The sequence below is a fragment of the Hyla sarda genome, unplaced genomic scaffold, assembly GCF_029499605.1.
Source record: "Hyla sarda isolate aHylSar1 unplaced genomic scaffold, aHylSar1.hap1 scaffold_705, whole genome shotgun sequence".
In the NCBI taxonomy this organism is placed as follows: Eukaryota; Metazoa; Chordata; class Amphibia; order Anura; family Hylidae; genus Hyla; species Hyla sarda.
The window spans coordinates 1-18,776 of NW_026610724.1; the positions used below are offsets into that span (position 1 = coordinate 1).

The 18,776-nt window shown below is 43.4% G+C and overlaps 10 pseudogenes; all 10 read left to right on the forward strand.

The window, feature by feature from the left end:
• Positions 1 to 1,465: 1,465 nt before the first annotated feature.
• LOC130344168 (U2 spliceosomal RNA) lies at positions 1,466 to 1,729 on the forward strand (annotated as a pseudogene).
• A 1,454-nt stretch (positions 1,730 to 3,183) lies between these two features.
• LOC130344172 (U2 spliceosomal RNA) lies at positions 3,184 to 3,447 on the forward strand (annotated as a pseudogene).
• Positions 3,448 to 4,915: 1,468 nt separating this feature from the next.
• Positions 4,916 to 5,180, forward strand: LOC130344134 (U2 spliceosomal RNA; annotated as a pseudogene).
• A 1,475-nt stretch (positions 5,181 to 6,655) lies between these two features.
• On the forward strand, positions 6,656 to 6,919 carry LOC130344195 (U2 spliceosomal RNA; annotated as a pseudogene).
• Positions 6,920 to 8,400: 1,481 nt separating this feature from the next.
• On the forward strand, positions 8,401 to 8,664 carry LOC130344197 (U2 spliceosomal RNA; annotated as a pseudogene).
• Positions 8,665 to 10,129: 1,465 nt separating this feature from the next.
• On the forward strand, positions 10,130 to 10,393 carry LOC130344198 (U2 spliceosomal RNA; annotated as a pseudogene).
• Positions 10,394 to 11,860: 1,467 nt separating this feature from the next.
• LOC130344199 (U2 spliceosomal RNA) lies at positions 11,861 to 12,124 on the forward strand (annotated as a pseudogene).
• Positions 12,125 to 13,608: 1,484 nt separating this feature from the next.
• Positions 13,609 to 13,872, forward strand: LOC130344200 (U2 spliceosomal RNA; annotated as a pseudogene).
• Positions 13,873 to 15,341: 1,469 nt separating this feature from the next.
• LOC130344156 (U2 spliceosomal RNA) lies at positions 15,342 to 15,606 on the forward strand (annotated as a pseudogene).
• Positions 15,607 to 17,067: 1,461 nt separating this feature from the next.
• LOC130344132 (U2 spliceosomal RNA) lies at positions 17,068 to 17,331 on the forward strand (annotated as a pseudogene).
• Positions 17,332 to 18,776: the final 1,445 nt, after the last annotated feature.

Consider the following 18,776-nt stretch of genomic DNA (forward strand, 5'->3'; position numbering starts at 1 on the left):
CCAGTGTTAAACAAGAAAGATTCTCATTTAATCCTCCGTGGGTGAGAATTTGAGTTTGAGAATTGGAGACCAAAATGATGAGTTGCACTGACTGGTTTATGAACGTCTATTCATTTAGCGTTTTAATGACCATGTTTGCACACTGATTGGTGTAAAAAAATAAAATAAAACTAAATAATAATAATCTAGCACACCTGTGCAGGTTTGACATGACATGACAGGTAGCTGTCTTGTGGGTGGTGCTGAATCCTGTTAAATGACGTGAGGGTCTCATGCCTATACACAAGGGTGTGTCATTGCTGTTGCTTGACCATGCATTGGTATCTGTGGTCAGTGAATGATAAAAACAAAATTTACCATCCATTGATGGATGGGAAATCCGCCATGAGGCATTTGTTTTTAGAAACTGCTGCTCACAACCAATGTTGCAATGGAGTGTCTCCATCTGCTGGTGGTATTGGAAAGGCATTAGTGCTATGACAGGGTCTGAAGAAGAAGAAGAAGAAGAAGACGGAAAAAAATATATATAAAAAGAAAAAGAGAGAGAGAGAGAGAGAGACTGACTTTGTGAGCGAGTGAGTGAGAGAGTGAGAGTGAGTGAGAGTGAATGAGTGAGTGAGTGATTGAGTGAGTGAGTGAGTGAGTGAGAACAAATGAGTTAAAGCAAGTGAGTGAGAGAGATCGAATGAATGAAAGTCTGAATGACAGAAAGAAAAAAGGATGAAGAAAGAAGCATGAAGAAAAAAAAATGTATATGGAGTTGCTGACATGAGTGCAATCTACAAAGCCGTTGAGGCTGATCCTCATGGGAGGATTATTGCACCAGGACCCTTAGCACTTTTAAAATGCCATTCAATGCCACGGGCTAGATGTAAACTGCAGATGACCATGTTGTGGTAGTTACCATGGATACCCAAGTGATGTGTGAGCTAACACATAGGCCCAACAGATTCCAAGAAGGCCAGAATCACCAGCGGCACCACCATCGATTGTCAGGTCACCCGGATTCAGCAAATACCAGAGTCCAAAATGATGCAGGTTTATACTGTTAATTTTCAGTTTATCGTTACAGTTGGTGTTATTCCATGTCGGAAGGGACGCAGCTACAGCCAGTGGGGTAACTAGAGACAGGCAGGCAGCTATGTGCAACAAAGGTAGGCGTGTTGTTTTCATATGCAGATCTGAAATATTGTCTTATATGCAAGAGGAGGAGTGATGGGGGTTCAGGCAAAAGCCAGGCTATGGATTGCATTGCTAAATGCTCCATCAGAGTGCAATGGTCGCCTGTCCTTTTTTTAAGTGATGATGTGGGTTTAGCCTGTGCTGTATGTATGTATGGGTGGCTGACTGCCACCCACCCAGAGAGTGTATGGGAGGCTGGTTGGCTGCCAGCCTTCCTTCCATTCCTATGAGTAATGTGAGTGCTCATGAAAGGGACATGGTTGGGTCCACCCCTTTCCCGGTTATCCCCTCTAGGCCTTTTGGCTTAGATCAAGTGTAAAAAAAGAAAGGATCTTGCGACAGATCGCATCCTGAGGCACGTTTTTTTTTGTGTGAATACTTGCACTTGGGTGACTTGTGAGCACATACTGATACATACGTTCCCTATCTGGGGACCATAAATTAAATGGATTTTTGAGAAAGGGAGCTGATTTGGAAGCTTGCTTCTGTTGCCTTATGCATTGACCCGATGTGGCAGTATATTCGGGTAGTGAACAGTGCACCACCCCATTCCAGTGTTAAACAAGAAAGATTCTCATTTAATCCTCCGTGGGTGAGAATTTGAGTTTGAGAATTGGAGACCAAAATGATGAGTTGCACTGACTGGTTTATGAACGTCTATTCATTTAGCGTTTTAATGACCATGTTTGCACACTGATTGGTGTAAAAAAATAAAATAAAACTAAATAATAATAATCTAGCACACCTGTGCAGGTTTGACATGACATGACAGGTAGCTGTCTTGTGGGTGGTGCTGAATCCTGTTAAATGACGTGAGGGTCTCATGCCTATACACAAGGGTGTGTCATTGCTGTTGCTTGACCATGCATTGGTATCTGTGGTCAGTGAATGATAAAAACAAAATTTACCATCCATTGATGGATGGGAAATCCGCCATGAGGCATTTGTTTTTAGAAACTGCTGCTCACAACCAATGTTGCAATGGAGTGTCTCCATCTGCTGGTGGTATTGGAAAGGCATTAGTGCTATGACAGGGTCTGAAGAAGAAGAAGATGAAGACGGAAAAAAATATATATAAAAAGAAAAAGAGAGAGAGAGACTGACTTAGTGAGCGAGTGAGTGAGAGAGTGAGAGTGAGTGAGAGTGAATGAGTGAGTGAGTGATTGAGTGAGTGAGTGAGTGAGAACAAATGAGTTAAAGCAAGTGAGTGAGAGAGATCGAATGAATGAAAGTCTGAATGACAGAAAGAAAAAAGGATGAAGAAAGAAGCATGAAGAAAAAAAAATGTATATGGAGTTGCTGACATGAGTGCAATCTACAAAGCCGTTGAGGCTGATCCTCATGGGAGGATTATTGCACCAGGACCCTTAGCACTTTTAAAATGCCATTCAATGCCAGGGGCTAGATGTAAACTGCAGATGACCATGTTGTGGTAGTTACCATGGATACCCAAGTGATGTGTGAGCTAACACATAGGCCCAACAGATTCCAAGAAGGCCAGAATCACCAGCGGCACCACCATCGATTGTCAGGTCACCCGGATTCAGCAAATACCAGAGTCCAAAATGATGCAGGTTTATACTGTTAATTTTCAGTTTATCGTTACAGTTGGTGTTATTCCATGTCGGAAGGGACGCAGCTACAGCCAGTGGGGTAACTAGAGACAGGCAGGCAGCTATGTGCAACAAAGGTAGGCGTGTTGTTTTCATATGCAGATCTGAAATATTGTCTTATATGCAAGAGGAGGAGTGATGGGGGTTCAGGCAAAAGTCAGGCTATGGATTGCATTGCTAAATGCTCCATCAGAGTGCAATGGTCGCCTGTCCTTTTTTTAAGTGATGATGTGGGTTTAGCCTGTGCTGTATGTATGTATGGGTGGCTGACTGCCACCCACCCAGAGAGTGTATGGGAGGCTGGTTGGCTGCCAGCCTTCCTTCCATTCCTATGAGTAATGTGAGTGCTCATGAAGGGGACATGGTTGGGTCCACCCCTTTCCCGGTTATCCCCTCTAGGCCTTTTGGCTTAGATCAAATGTAAAAAAAGAAAGGATCTTGCGACAGATCGCATCCTGAGGCACGTTTTTTTTTGTGTGAATACTTGCACTTGGGTGACTTGTGAGCACATACTGATACATACGTTCCCTATCTGGGGACCATAAATTAAATGGATTTTTGAGAAAGGGAGCTGATTTGGAAGCTTGCTTCTGTCGCCCTATGCATTGACCCGATGTGGCAGTATATTCGGGTAGTGAACAGTGCACCACCCCATTCCAGTGTTAAACAAGAAAGATTCTCATTTAATCCTCCGTGGGTGAGAATTTGAGTTTGAGAATTGGAGACCAAAATGATGAGTTGCACTGACTGGTTTATTAACGTCTATTCATTTAGCGTTTTAATGACCATGTTTGCACACTGATTGGTGTAAAAAAATAAAATAAAACTAAATAATAATAATCTAGCACACCTGTGCAGGTTTGACATGACATGACAGGTAGCTGTCTTGTGGGTGGTGCTGAATCCTGTTAAATGACGTGAGGGTCTCATGCCTATACACAAGGGTGTGTCATTGCTGTTGCTTGACCATGCATTGGTATCTGTGGTCAGTGAATGATAAAAACAAAATTTACCATCCATTGATGGATGGGAAATCCGCCATGAGGCATTTGTTTTTAGAAACTGCTGCTCACAACCAATGTTGCAATGGAGTGTCTCCATCTGCTGGTGGTATTGGAAAGGCATTAGTGCTATGACAGGGTCTGAAGAAGAAGAAGAAGAAGAAGAAGACGGAAAAAAATATATATAAAAAGAAAAAGAGAGAGAGAGAGAGAGAGACTGACTTAGTGAGCGAGTGAGTGAGAGAGTGAGAGTGAGTGAGAGTGAATGAGTGAGTGAGTGATTGAGTGAGTGAGTGAGTGAAAACAAATGAGTTAAAGCAAGTGAGTGAGAGAGATCGAATGAATGAAAGTCTGAATGACAGAAAGAAAAAAGGATGAAGAAAGAAGCATGAAGAAAAAAAAATGTATATGGAGTTGCTGACATGAGTGCAATCTACAAAGCCGTTGAGGCTGATCCTCATGGGAGGATTATTGCACCAGGACCCTTAGCACTTTTAAAATGCCATTCAATGCCACGGGCTAGATGTAAACTGCAGATGACCATGTTGTGGTAGTTACCATGGATACCCAAGTGATGTGTGAGCTAACACATAGGCCCAACAGATTCCAAGAAGGCCAGAATCACCAGCGGCACCACCATCGATTGTCAGGTCACCCGGATTCAGCAAATACCAGAGTCCAAAATGATGCAGGTTTATACTGTTAATTTTCAGTTTATCGTTACAGTTGGTGTTATTCCATGTCGGAAGGGACGCAGCTACAGCCAGTGGGGTAACTAGAGACAGGCAGGCAGCTATGTGCAACAAAGGTAGGCGTGTTGTTTTCATATGCAGATCTGAAATATTGTCTTATATGCAAGAGGAGGAGTGATGGGGGTTCAGGCAAAAGCCAGGCTATGGATTGCATTGCTAAATGCTCCATCAGAGTGCAATGGTCGCCTGTCCTTTTTTTAAGTGATGATGTGGGTTTAGCCTGTGCTGTATGTATGTATGGGTGGCTGACTGCCACCCACCCAGAGAGTGTATGGGAGGCTGGTTGGCTGCCAGCCTTCCTTCCATTCCTATGAGTAATGTGAGTGCTCATGAAGGGGACATGGTTGGGTCCACCCCTTTCCCGGTTATCCCCTCTAGGCCTTTTGGCTTAGATCAAGTGTAAAAAAAGAAAGGATCTTGCGACAGATCGCATCCTGAGGCACGTTTTTTTTTTGTGTGAATACTTGCACTTGGGTGACTTGTGAGCACATACTGATACATACGTTCCCTATCTGGGGACCATAAATTAAATGGATTTTTGAGAAAGGGAGCTGATTTGGAAGCTTGCTTCTGTCGCCCTATGCATTGACCCGATGTGGCAGTATATTCGGGTAGTGAACAGTGCACCACCCCATTCCAGTGTTAAACAAGAAAGATTCTCATTTAATCCTCCGTGGGTGAGAATTTGAGTTTGAGAATTGGAGACCAAAATGATGAGTTGCACTGACTGGTTTATGAACGTCTATTCATTTAGCGTTTTAATGACCATGTTTGCACACTGATTGGTGTAAAAAAATAAAATAAAACTAAATAATAATAATCTAGCACACCTGTGCAGGTTTGACATGACATGACAGGTAGCTGTCTTGTGGGTGGTGCTGAATCCTGTTAAATGACGTGAGGGTCTCATGCCTATACACAAGGGTGTGTCATTGCTGTTGCTTGACCATGCATTGGTATCTGTGGTCAGTGAATGATAAAAACAAAATTTACCATCCATTGATGGATGGGAAATCCGCCATGAGGCATTTGTTTTTAGAAACTGCTGCTCACAACCAATGTTGCAATGGAGTGTCTCCATCTGCTGGTGGTATTGGAAAGGCATTAGTGCTATGACAGGGTCTGAAGAAGAAGAAGAAGAAGAAGAAGAAGACGGAAAAAAATATATATAAAAAGAAAAAGAGAGAGAGAGAGAGAGAGACTGACTTAGTGAGCGAGTGAGTGAGAGAGTGAGAGTGAGTGAGAGTGAATGAGTGAGTGAGTGATTGAGTGAGTGAGTGAGTGAGTGAGAACAAATGAGTTAAAGCAAGTGAGTGAGAGAGATCGAATGAATGAAAGTCTGAATGACAGAAAGAAAAAAGGATGAAGAAAGAAGCATGAAGAAAAAAAAATGTATATGGAGTTGCTGACATGAGTGCAATCTACAAAGCCGTTGAGGCTGATCCTCATGGGAGGATTATTGCACCAGGACCCTTAGCACTTTTAAAATGCCATTCAATGCCACGGGCTAGATGTAAACTGCAGATGACCATGTTGTGGTAGTTACCATGGATACCCAAGTGATGTGTGAGCTAACACATAGGCCCAACAGATTCCAAGAAGGCCAGAATCACCAGCGGCACCACCATCGATTGTCAGGTCACCCGGATTCAGCAAATACCAGAGTCCAAAATGATGCAGGTTTATACTGTTAATTTTCAGTTTATCGTTACAGTTGGTGTTATTCCATGTCGGAAGGGACGCAGCTACAGCCAGTGGGGTAACTAGAGACAGGCAGGCAGCTATGTGCAACAAAGGTAGGCGTGTTGTTTTCATATGCAGATCTGAAATATTGTCTTATATGCAAGAGGAGGAGTGATGGGGGTTCAGGCAAAAGCCAGGCTATGGATTGCATTGCTAAATGCTCCATCAGAGTGCAATGGTCGCCTGTCCTTTTTTTAAGTGATGATGTGGGTTTAGCCTGTGCTGTATGTATGTATGGGTGGCTGACTGCCACCCACCCAGAGAGTGTATGGGAGGCTGGTTGGCTGCCAGCCTTCCTTCCATTCCTATGAGTAATGTGAGTGCTCATGAAGGGGACATGGTTGGGTCCACCCCTTTCCCGGTTATCCCCTCTAGGCCTTTTGGCTTAGATCAAGTGTAAAAAAAGAAAGGATCTTGCGACAGATCGCATCCTGAGGCACGTTTTTTTTTGTGTGAATACTTGCACTTGGGTGACTTGTGAGCACATACTGATACATACGTTCCCTATCTGGGGACCATAAATTAAATGGATTTTTGAGAAAGGGAGCTGATTTGGAAGCTTGCTTCTGTCGCCCTATGCATTGACCCGATGTGGCAGTATATTCGGGTAGTGAACAGTGCACCACCCCATTCCAGTGTTAAACAAGAAAGATTCTCATTTAATCCTCCGTGGGTGAGAATTTGAGTTTGAGAATTGGAGACCAAAATGATGAGTTGCACTGACTGGTTTATGAACGTCTATTCATTTAGCGTTTTAATGACCATGTTTGCACACTGATTGGTGTAAAAAAATAAAATAAAACTAAATAATAATAATCTAGCACACCTGTGCAGGTTTGACATGACATGACAGGTAGCTGTCTTGTGGGTGGTGCTGAATCCTGTTAAATGACGTGAGGGTCTCATGCCTATACACAAGGGTGTGTCATTGCTGTTGCTTGACCATGCATTGGTATCTGTGGTCAGTGAATGATAAAAACAAAATTTACCATCCATTGATGGATGGGAAATCCGCCATGAGGCATTTGTTTTTAGAAACTGCTGCTCACAACCAATGTTGCAATGGAGTGTCTCCATCTGCTGGTGGTATTGGAAAGGCATTAGTGCTATGACAGGGTCTGAAGAAGAAGAAGAAGAAGAAGAAGAAGAAGAAGACGGAAAAAAATATATATAAAAAGAAAAAGAGAGAGAGAGAGAGAGAGACTGACTTAGTGAGCGAGTGAGTGAGAGAGTGAGAGTGAGTGAGAGTGAATGAGTGAGTGAGTGATTGAGTGAGTGAGTGAGTGAGTGAGAACAAATGAGTTAAAGCAAGTGAGTGAGAGAGATCGAATGAATGAAAGTCTGAATGACAGAAAGAAAAAAGGATGAAGAAAGAAGCATGAAGAAAAAAAAATGTATATGGAGTTGCTGACATGAGTGCAATCTACAAAGCCGTTGAGGCTGATCCTCATGGGAGGATTATTGCACCAGGACCCTTAGCACTTTTAAAATGCCATTCAATGCCACGGGCTAGATGTAAACTGCAGATGACCATGTTGTGGTAGTTACCATGGATACCCAAGTGATGTGTGAGCTAACACATAGGCCCAACAGATTCCAAGAAGGCCAGAATCACCAGCGGCACCACCATCGATTGTCAGGTCACCCGGATTCAGCAAATACCAGAGTCCAAAATGATGCAGGTTTATACTGTTAATTTTCAGTTTATCGTTACAGTTGGTGTTATTCCATGTCGGAAGGGACGCAGCTACAGCCAGTGGGGTAACTAGAGACAGGCAGGCAGCTATGTGCAACAAAGGTAGGCGTGTTGTTTTCATATGCAGATCTGAAATATTGTCTTATATGCAAGAGGAGGAGTGATGGGGGTTCAGGCAAAAGCCAGGCTATGGATTGCATTGCTAAATGCTCCATCAGAGTGCAATGGTCGCCTGTCCTTTTTTTAAGTGATGATGTGGGTTTAGCCTGTGCTGTATGTATGTATGGGTGGCTGACTGCCACCCACCCAGAGAGTGTATGGGAGGCTGGTTGGCTGCCAGCCTTCCTTCCATTCCTATGAGTAATGTGAGTGCTCATGAAGGGGACATGGTTGGGTCCACCCCTTTCCCGGTTATCCCCTCTAGGCCTTTTGGCTTAGATCAAGTGTAAAAAAAGAAAGGATCTTGCGACAGATCGCATCCTGAGGCACGTTTTTTTTTGTGTGAATACTTGCACTTGGGTGACTTGTGAGCACATACTGATACATACGTTCCCTATCTGGGGACCATAAATTAAATGGATTTTTGAGAAAGGGAGCTGATTTGGAAGCTTGCTTCTGTCGCCCTATGCATTGACCCGATGTGGCAGTATATTCGGGTAGTGAACAGTGCACCACCCCATTCCAGTGTTAAACAAGAAAGATTCTCATTTAATCCTCCGTGGGTGAGAATTTGAGTTTGAGAATTGGAGACCAAAATGATGAGTTGCACTGACTGGTTTATGAACGTCTATTCATTTAGCGTTTTAATGACCATGTTTGCACACTGATTGGTGTAAAAAAATAAAATAAAACTAAATAATAATAATCTAGCACACCTGTGCAGGTTTGACATGACATGACAGGTAGCTGTCTTGTGGGTGGTGCTGAATCCTGTTAAATGACGTGAGGGTCTCATGCCTATACACAAGGGTGTGTCATTGCTGTTGCTTGACCATGCATTGGTATCTGTGGTCAGTGAATGATAAAAACAAAATTTACCATCCATTGATGGATGGGAAATCCGCCATGAGGCATTTGTTTTTAGAAACTGCTGCTCACAACCAATGTTGCAATGGAGTGTCTCCATCTGCTGGTGGTATTGGAAAGGCATTAGTGCTATGACAGGGTCTGAAGAAGAAGAAGAAGAAGAAGACGGAAAAAAATATATATAAAAAGAAAAAGAGAGAGAGAGAGAGACTGACTTAGTGAGCGAGTGAGTGAGAGAGTGAGAGTGAGTGAGAGTGAATGAGTGAGTGAGTGATTGAGTGAGTGAGTGAGTGAGTGAGAACAAATGAGTTAAAGCAAGTGAGTGAGAGAGATCGAATGAATGAAAGTCTGAATGACAGAAAGAAAAAAGGATGAAGAAAGAAGCATGAAGAAAAAAAAATGTATATGGAGTTGCTGACATGAGTGCAATCTACAAAGCCGTTGAGGCTGATCCTCATGGGAGGATTATTGCACCAGGACCCTTAGCACTTTTAAAATGCCATTCAATGCCACGGGCTAGATGTAAACTGCAGATGACCATGTTGTGGTAGTTACCATGGATACCCAAGTGATGTGTGAGCTAACACATAGGCCCAACAGATTCCAAGAAGGCCAGAATCACCAGCGGCACCACCATCGATTGTCAGGTCACCCGGATTCAGCAAATACCAGAGTCCAAAATGATGCAGGTTTATACTGTTAATTTTCAGTTTATCGTTACAGTTGGTGTTATTCCATGTCGGAAGGGACGCAGCTACAGCCAGTGGGGTAACTAGAGACAGGCAGGCAGCTATGTGCAACAAAGGTAGGCGTGTTGTTTTCATATGCAGATCTGAAATATTGTCTTATATGCAAGAGGAGGAGTGATGGGGGTTCAGGCAAAAGCCAGGCTATGGATTGCATTGCTAAATGCTCCATCAGAGTGCAATGGTCGCCTGTCCTTTTTTTAAGTGATGATGTGGGTTTAGCCTGTGCTGTATGTATGTATGGGTGGCTGACTGCCACCCACCCAGAGAGTGTATGGGAGGCTGGTTGGCTGCCAGCCTTCCTTCCATTCCTATGAGTAATGTGAGTGCTCATGAAGGGGACATGGTTGGGTCCACCCCTTTCCCGGTTATCCCCTCTAGGCCTTTTGGCTTAGATCAAGTGTAAAAAAAGAAAGGATCTTGCGACAGATCGCATCCTGAGGCACGTTTTTTTTTGTGTGAATACTTGCACTTGGGTGACTTGTGAGCACATACTGATACATACGTTCCCTATCTGGGGACCATAAATTAAATGGATTTTTGAGAAAGGGAGCTGATTTGGAAGCTTGCTTCTGTCGCCCTATGCATTGACCCGATGTGGCAGTATATTCGGGTAGTGAACAGTGCACCACCCCATTCCAGTGTTAAACAAGAAAGATTCTCATTTAATCCTCCGTGGGTGAGAATTTGAGTTTGAGAATTGGAGACCAAAATGATGAGTTGCACTGACTGGTTTATGAACGTCTATTCATTTAGCGTTTTAATGACCATGTTTGCACACTGATTGGTGTAAAAAAATAAAATAAAACTAAATAATAATAATCTAGCACACCTGTGCAGGTTTGACATGACATGACAGGTAGCTGTCTTGTGGGTGGTGCTGAATCCTGTTAAATGACGTGAGGGTCTCATGCCTATACACAAGGGTGTGTCATTGCTGTTGCTTGACCATGCATTGGTATCTGTGGTCAGTGAATGATAAAAACAAAATTTACCATCCATTGATGGATGGGAAATCCGCCATGAGGCATTTGTTTTTAGAAACTGCTGCTCACAACCAATGTTGCAATGGAGTGTCTCCATCTGCTGGTGGTATTGGAAAGGCATTAGTGCTATGACAGGGTCTGAAGAAGAAGAAGAAGAAGAAGAAGAAGACGGAAAAAAATATATATAAAAAGAAAAAGAGAGAGAGAGAGAGACTGACTTAGTGAGCGAGTGAGTGAGAGAGTGAGAGTGAGTGAGAGTGAATGAGTGAGTGAGTGATTGAGTGAGTGAGTGAGTGAGAACAAATGAGTTAAAGCAAGTGAGTGAGAGAGATCGAATGAATGAAAGTCTGAATGACAGAAAGAAAAAAGGATGAAGAAAGAAGCATGAAGAAAAAAAAATGTATATGGAGTTGCTGACATGAGTGCAATCTACAAAGCCGTTGAGGCTGATCCTCATGGGAGGATTATTGCACCAGGACCCTTAGCACTTTTAAAATGCCATTCAATGCCACGGGCTAGATGTAAACTGCAGATGACCATGTTGTGGTAGTTACCATGGATACCCAAGTGATGTGTGAGCTAACACATAGGCCCAACAGATTCCAAGAAGGCCAGAATCACCAGCGGCACCACCATCGATTGTCAGGTCACCCGGATTCAGCAAATACCAGAGTCCAAAATGATGCAGGTTTATACTGTTAATTTTCAGTTTATCGTTACAGTTGGTGTTATTCCATGTCGGAAGGGACGCAGCTACAGCCAGTGGGGTAACTAGAGACAGGCAGGCAGCTATGTGCAACAAAGGTAGGCGTGTTGTTTTCATATGCAGATCTGAAATATTGTCTTATATGCAAGAGGAGGAGTGATGGGGGTTCAGGCAAAAGCCAGGCTATGGATTGCATTGCTAAATGCTCCATCAGAGTGCAATGGTCGCCTGTCCTTTTTTTAAGTGATGATGTGGGTTTAGCCTGTGCTGTATGTATGTATGGGTGGCTGACTGCCACCCACCCAGAGAGTGTATGGGAGGCTGGTTGGCTGCCAGCCTTCCTTCCATTCCTATGAGTAATGTGAGTGCTCATGAAGGGGACATGGTTGGGTCCACCCCTTTCCCGGTTATCCCCTCTAGGCCTTTTGGCTTAGATCAAGTGTAAAAAAAGAAAGGATCTTGCGACAGATCGCATCCTGAGGCACGTTTTTTTTTGTGTGAATACTTGCACTTGGGTGACTTGTGAGCACATACTGATACATACGTTCCCTATCTGGGGACCATAAATTAAATGGATTTTTGAGAAAGGGAGCTGATTTGGAAGCTTGCTTCTGTCGCCCTATGCATTGACCCGATGTGGCAGTATATTCGGGTAGTGAACAGTGCACCACCCCATTCCAGTGTTAAACAAGAAAGATTCTCATTTAATCCTCCGTGGGTGAGAATTTGAGTTTGAGAATTGGAGACCAAAATGATGAGTTGCACTGACTGGTTTATGAACGTCTATTCATTTAGCGTTTTAATGACCATGTTTGCACACTGATTGGTGTAAAAAAATAAAATAAAACTAAATAATAATAATCTAGCACACCTGTGCAGGTTTGACATGACATGACAGGTAGCTGTCTTGTGGGTGGTGCTGAATCCTGTTAAATGACGTGAGGGTCTCATGCCTATACACAAGGGTGTGTCATTGCTGTTGCTTGACCATGCATTGGTATCTGTGGTCAGTGAATGATAAAAACAAAATTTACCATCCATTGATGGATGGGAAATCCGCCATGAGGCATTTGTTTTTAGAAACTGCTGCTCACAACCAATGTTGCAATGGAGTGTCTCCATCTGCTGGTGGTATTGGAAAGGCATTAGTGCTATGACAGGGTCTGAAGAAGAAGAAGAAGAAGAAGAAGAAGAAGAAGAAGACGGAAAAAAATATATATAAAAAGAAAAAGAGAGAGAGAGAGAGAGAGACTGACTTAGTGAGCGAGTGAGTGAGAGAGTGAGAGTGAGTGAGAGTGAATGAGTGAGTGAGTGATTGAGTGAGTGAGTGAGTGAGTGAGAACAAATGAGTTAAAGCAAGTGAGTGAGAGAGATCGAATGAATGAAAGTCTGAATGACAGAAAGAAAAAAGGATGAAGAAAGAAGCATGAAGAAAAAAAAATGTATATGGAGTTGCTGACATGAGTGCAATCTACAAAGCCGTTGAGGCTGATCCTCATGGGAGGATTATTGCACCAGGACCCTTAGCACTTTTAAAATGCCATTCAATGCCACGGGCTAGATGTAAACTGCAGATGACCATGTTGTGGTAGTTACCATGGATACCCAAGTGATGTGTGAGCTAACACATAGGCCCAACAGATTCCAAGAAGGCCAGAATCACCAGCGGCACCACCATCGATTGTCAGGTCACCCGGATTCAGCAAATACCAGAGTCCAAAATGATGCAGGTTTATACTGTTAATTTTCAGTTTATCGTTACAGTTGGTGTTATTCCATGTCGGAAGGGATGCAGCTACAGCCAGTGGGGTAACTAGAGACAGGCAGGCAGCTATGTGCAACAAAGGTAGGCGTGTTGTTTTCATATGCAGATCTGAAATATTGTCTTATATGCAAGAGGAGGAGTGCTGGGGGTTCAGGCAAAAGCCAGGCTATGGATTGCATTGCTAAATGCTCCATCAGAGTGCAATGGTCGCCTGTCCTTTTTTTAAGTGATGATGTGGGTTTAGCCTGTGCTGTATGTATGTATGGGTGGCTGACTGCCACCCACCCAGAGAGTGTATGGGAGGCTGGTTGGCTGCCAGCCTTCCTTCCATTCCTATGAGTAATGTGAGTGCTCATGAAGGGGACATGGTTGGGTCCACCCCTTTTCCGGTTATCCCCTCTAGGCCTTTTGGCTTAGATCAAGTGTAAAAAAAGAAAGGATCTTGCGACAGATCGCATCCTGAGGCACGTTTTTTTTTGTGTGAATACTTGCACTTGGGTGACTTGTGAGCACATACTGATACATACGTTCCCTATCTGGGGACCATAAATTAAATGGATTTTTGAGAAAGGGAGCTGATTTGGAAGCTTGCTTCTGTCGCCCTATGCATTGACCCGATGTGGCAGTATATTCGGGTAGTGAACAGTGCACCACCCCATTCCAGTGTTAAACAAGAAAGATTCTCATTTAATCCTCCGTGGGTGAGAATTTGAGTTTGAGAATTGGAGACCAAAATGATGAGTTGCACTGACTGGTTTATGAACGTCTATTCATTTAGCGTTTTAATGACCATGTTTGCACACTGATTGGTGTAAAAAAATAAAATAAAACTAAATAATAATAATCTAGCACACCTGTGCAGGTTTGACATGACATGACAGGTAGCTGTCTTGTGGGTGGTGCTGAATCCTGTTAAATGACGTGAGGGTCTCATGCCTATACACAAGGGTGTGTCATTGCTGTTGCTTGACCATGCATTGGTATCTGTGGTCAGTGAATGATAAAAACAAAATTTACCATCCATTGATGGATGGGAAATCCGCCATGAGGCATTTGTTTTTAGAAACTGCTGCTCACAACCAATGTTGCAATGGAGTGTCTCCATCTGCTGGTGGTATTGGAAAGGCATTAGTGCTATGACAGGGTCTGAAGAAGAAGAAGAAGAAGAAGACGGAAAAAAATATATATAAAAAGAAAAAGAGAGAGAGAGAGAGAGAGACTGACTTAGTGAGCGAGTGAGTGAGAGAGTGAGAGTGAGTGAGAGTGAATGAGTGAGTGAGTGATTGAGTGAGTGAGTGAGTGAGTGAGAACAAATGAGTTAAAGCAAGTGAGTGAGAGAGATCGAATGAATGAAAGTCTGAATGACAGAAAGAAAAAAGGATGAAGAAAGAAGCATGAAGAAAAAAAAATGTATATGGAGTTGCTGACATGAGTGCAATCTACAAAGCCGTTGAGGCTGATCCTCATGGGAGGATTATTGCACCAGGACCCTTAGCACTTTTAAAATGCCATTCAATGCCACGGGCTAGATGTAAACTGCAGATGACCATGTTGTGGTAGTTACCATGGATACCCAAGTGATGTGTGAGCTAACACATAGGCCCAACAGATTCCAAGAAGGCCAGAATCACCAGCGGCACCACCATCGATTGTCAGGTCACCCGGATTCAGCAAATACCAGAGTCCAAAATGATGCAGGTTTATACTGTTAATTTTCAGTTTATCGTTACAGTTGGTGTTATTCCATGTCGGAAGGGACGCAGCTACAGCCAGTGGGGTAACTAGAGACAGGCAGGCAGCTATGTGCAACAAAGGTAGGCGTGTTGTTTTCATATGCAGATCTGAAATATTGTCTTATATGCAAGAGGAGGAGTGCTGGGGGTTCAGGCAAAAGCCAGGCTATGGATTGCATTGCTAAATGCTCCATCAGAGTGCAATGGTCGCCTGTCCTTTTTTTAAGTGATGATGTGGGTTTAGCCTGTGCTGTATGTATGTATGGGTGGCTGACTGCCACCCACCCAGAGAGTGTATGGGAGGCTGGTTGGCTGCCAGCCTTCCTTCCATTCCTATGAGTAATGTGAGTGCTCATGAAGGGGACATGGTTGGGTCCACCCCTTTCCCGGTTATCCCCTCTAGGCCTTTTGGCTTAGATCAAGTGTAAAAAAAAGAAAGGATCTTGCGACAGATCGCATCCTGAGGCACGTTTTTTTTTGTGTGAATACTTGCACTTGGGTGACTTGTGAGCACATACTGATACATACGTTCCCTATCTGGGGACCATAAATTAAATGGATTTTTGAGAAAGGGAGCTGATTTGGAAGCTTGCTTCTGTCGCCCTATGCATTGACCCGATGTGGCAGTATATTCGGGTAGTGAACAGTGCACCACCCCATTCCAGTGTTAAACAAGAAAGATTCTCATTTAATCCTCCGTGGGTGAGAATTTGAGTTTGAGAATTGGAGACCAAAATGATGAGTTGCACTGACTGGTTTATGAACGTCTATTCATTTAGCGTTTTAATGACCATGTTTGCACACTGATTGGTGTAAAAAAATAAAATAAAACTAAATAATAATAATCTAGCACACCTGTGCAGGTTTGACATGACATGACAGGTAGCTGTCTTGTGGGTGGTGCTGAATCCTGTTAAATGACGTGAGGGTCTCATGCCTATACACAAGGGTGTGTCATTGCTGTTGCTTGACCATGCATTGGTATCTGTGGTCAGTGAATGATAAAAACAAAATTTACCATCCATTGATGGATGGGAAATCCGCCATGAGGCATTTGTTTTTAGAAACTGCTGCTCACAACCAATGTTGCAATGGAGTGTCTCCATCTGCTGGTGGTATTGGAAAGGCATTAGTGCTATGACAGGGTCTGAAGAAGAAGAAGAAGAAGAAGACGGAAAAAAATATATATAAAAAGAAAAAGAGAGAGAGAGAGAGAGAGACTGACTTAGTGAGCGAGTGAGTGAGAGAGTGAGAGTGAGTGAGAGTGAATGAGTGAGTGAGTGATTGAGTGAGTGAGTGAGAACAAATGAGTTAAAGCAAGTGAGTGAGAGAGATCGAATGAATGAAAGTCTGAATGACAGAAAGAAAAAAGGATGAAGAAAGAAGCATGAAGAAAAAAAAATGTATATGGAGTTGCTGACATGAGTGCAATCTACAAAGCCGTTGAGGCTGATCCTCATGGGAGGATTATTGCACCAGGACCCTTAGCACTTTTAAAATGCCATTCAATGCCACGGGCTAGATGTAAACTGCAGATGACCATGTTGTGGTAGTTACCATGGATACCCAAGTGATGTGTGAGCTAACACATAGGCCCAACAGATTCCAAGAAGGCCAGAATCACCAGCGGCACCACCATCGATTGTCAGGTCACCCGGATTCAGCAAATACCAGAGTCCAAAATGATGCAGGTTTATACTGTTAATTTTCAGTTTATCGTTACAGTTGGTGTTATTCCATGTCGGAAGGGACGCAGCTACAGCCAGTGGGGTAACTAGAGACAGGCAGGCAGCTATGTGCAACAAAGGTAGGCGTGTTGTTTTCATATGCAGATCTGAAATATTGTCTTATATGCAAGAGGAGGAGTGATGGGGGTTCAGGCAAAAGCCAGGCTATGGATTGCATTGCTAAATGCTCCATCAGAGTGCAATGGTCGCCTGTCCTTTTTTTAAGTGATGATGTGGGTTTAGCCTGTGCTGTATGTATGTATGGGTGGCTGACTGCCACCCACCCAGAGAGTGTATGGGAGGCTGGTTGGCTGCCAGCCTTCCTTCCATTCCTATGAGTAATGTGAGTGCTCATGAAGGGGACATGGTTGGGTCCACCCCTTTCCCGGTTATCCCCTCTAGGCCTTTTGGCTTAGATCAAGTGTAAAAAAAGAAAGGATCTTGCGACAGATCGCATGCTGAGGCACGTTTTTTTTTGTGTGAATACTTGCACTTGGGTGACTTGTGAGCACATACTGATACATACGTTCCCTATCTGGGGACCATAAATTAAATGGATTTTTGAGAAAGGGAGCTGATTTGGAAGCTTGCTTCTGTCGCCCTATGCATTGACCCGATGTGGCAGTATATTCGGGTAGTGAACAGTGCACCACCCCATTCCAGTGTTAAACAAGAAAGATTCTCATTTAATCCTCCGTGGGTGAGAATTTGAGTTTGAGAATTGGAGACCAAAATGATGAGTTGCACTGACTGGTTTATGAACGTCTATTCATTTAGCGTTTTAATGACCATGTTTGCACACTGATTGGTGTAAAAAAATAAAATAAAACTAAATAATAATAATCTAGCACACCTGTGCAGGTTTGACATGACATGACAGGTAGCTGTCTTGTGGGTGGTGCTGAATCCTGTTAAATGACGTGAGGGTCTCATGCCTATACACAAGGGTGTGTCATTGCTGTTGCTTGACCATGCATTGGTATCTGTGGTCAGTGAATGATGAAAACAAAATTTACCATCCATTGATGGATGGGAAATCCGCCATGAGGCATTTGTTTTTAGAAACTGCTGCTCACAACCAATGTTGCAATGGAGTGTCTCCATCTGCTGGTGGTATTGGAAAGGCATTAGTGCTATGACAGGGTCTGAAGAAGAAGAAGAAGAAGAAGAAGACGGAAAAAAATATATATAAAAAGAAAAAGAGAGAGAGAGAGAGAGAGACTGACTTAGTGAGCGAGTGAGTGAGAGAGTGAGAGTGAGTGAGAGTGAATGAGTGAGTGAGTGATTGAGTGAGTGAGTGAGTGAGTGAGTGAGAACAAATGAGTTAAAGCAAGTGAGTGAGAGAGATCGAATGAATGAAAGTCTGAATGACAGAAAGAAAAAAGGATGAAGAAAGAAGCATGAAGAAAAAAAAATGTATATGGAGTTGCTGACATGAGTGCAATCTACAAAGCCGTTGAGGCTGATCCTCATGGGAGGATTATTGCACCAGGACCCTTAGCACTTTTAAAATGCCATTCAATGCCACGGGCTAGATGTAAACTGCAGATGACCATGTTGTGGTAGTTACCATGGATACCCAAGTGATGTGTGAGCTAACACATAGGCCCAACAGATTCCAAGAAGGCCAGAATCACCAGCGGCACCACCATCGATTGTCAGGTCACCCGGATTCAGCAAATACCAGAGTCCAAAATGATGCAGGTTTATACTGTTAATTTTCAGTTTATCGTTACAGTTGGTGTTATTCCATGTCGGAAGGGACGCAGCTACAGCCAGTGGGGTAACTAGAGACAGGCAGGCAGCTATGTGCAACAAAGGTAGGCGTGTTGTTTTCATATGCAGATCTGAAATATTGTCTTATATGCAAGAGGAGGAGTGATGGGGGTTCAGGCAAAAGCCAGGCTATGGATTGCATTGCTAAATGCTCCATCAGAGTGCAATGGTCGCCTGTCCTTTTTTTAAGTGATGATGTGGGTTTAGCCTGTGCTGTATGTATGTATGGGTGGCTGACTGCCACCCACCCAGAGAGTGTATGGGAGGCTGGTTGGCTGCCAGCCTTCCTTCCATTCCTATGAGTAATGTGAGTGCTCATGAAGG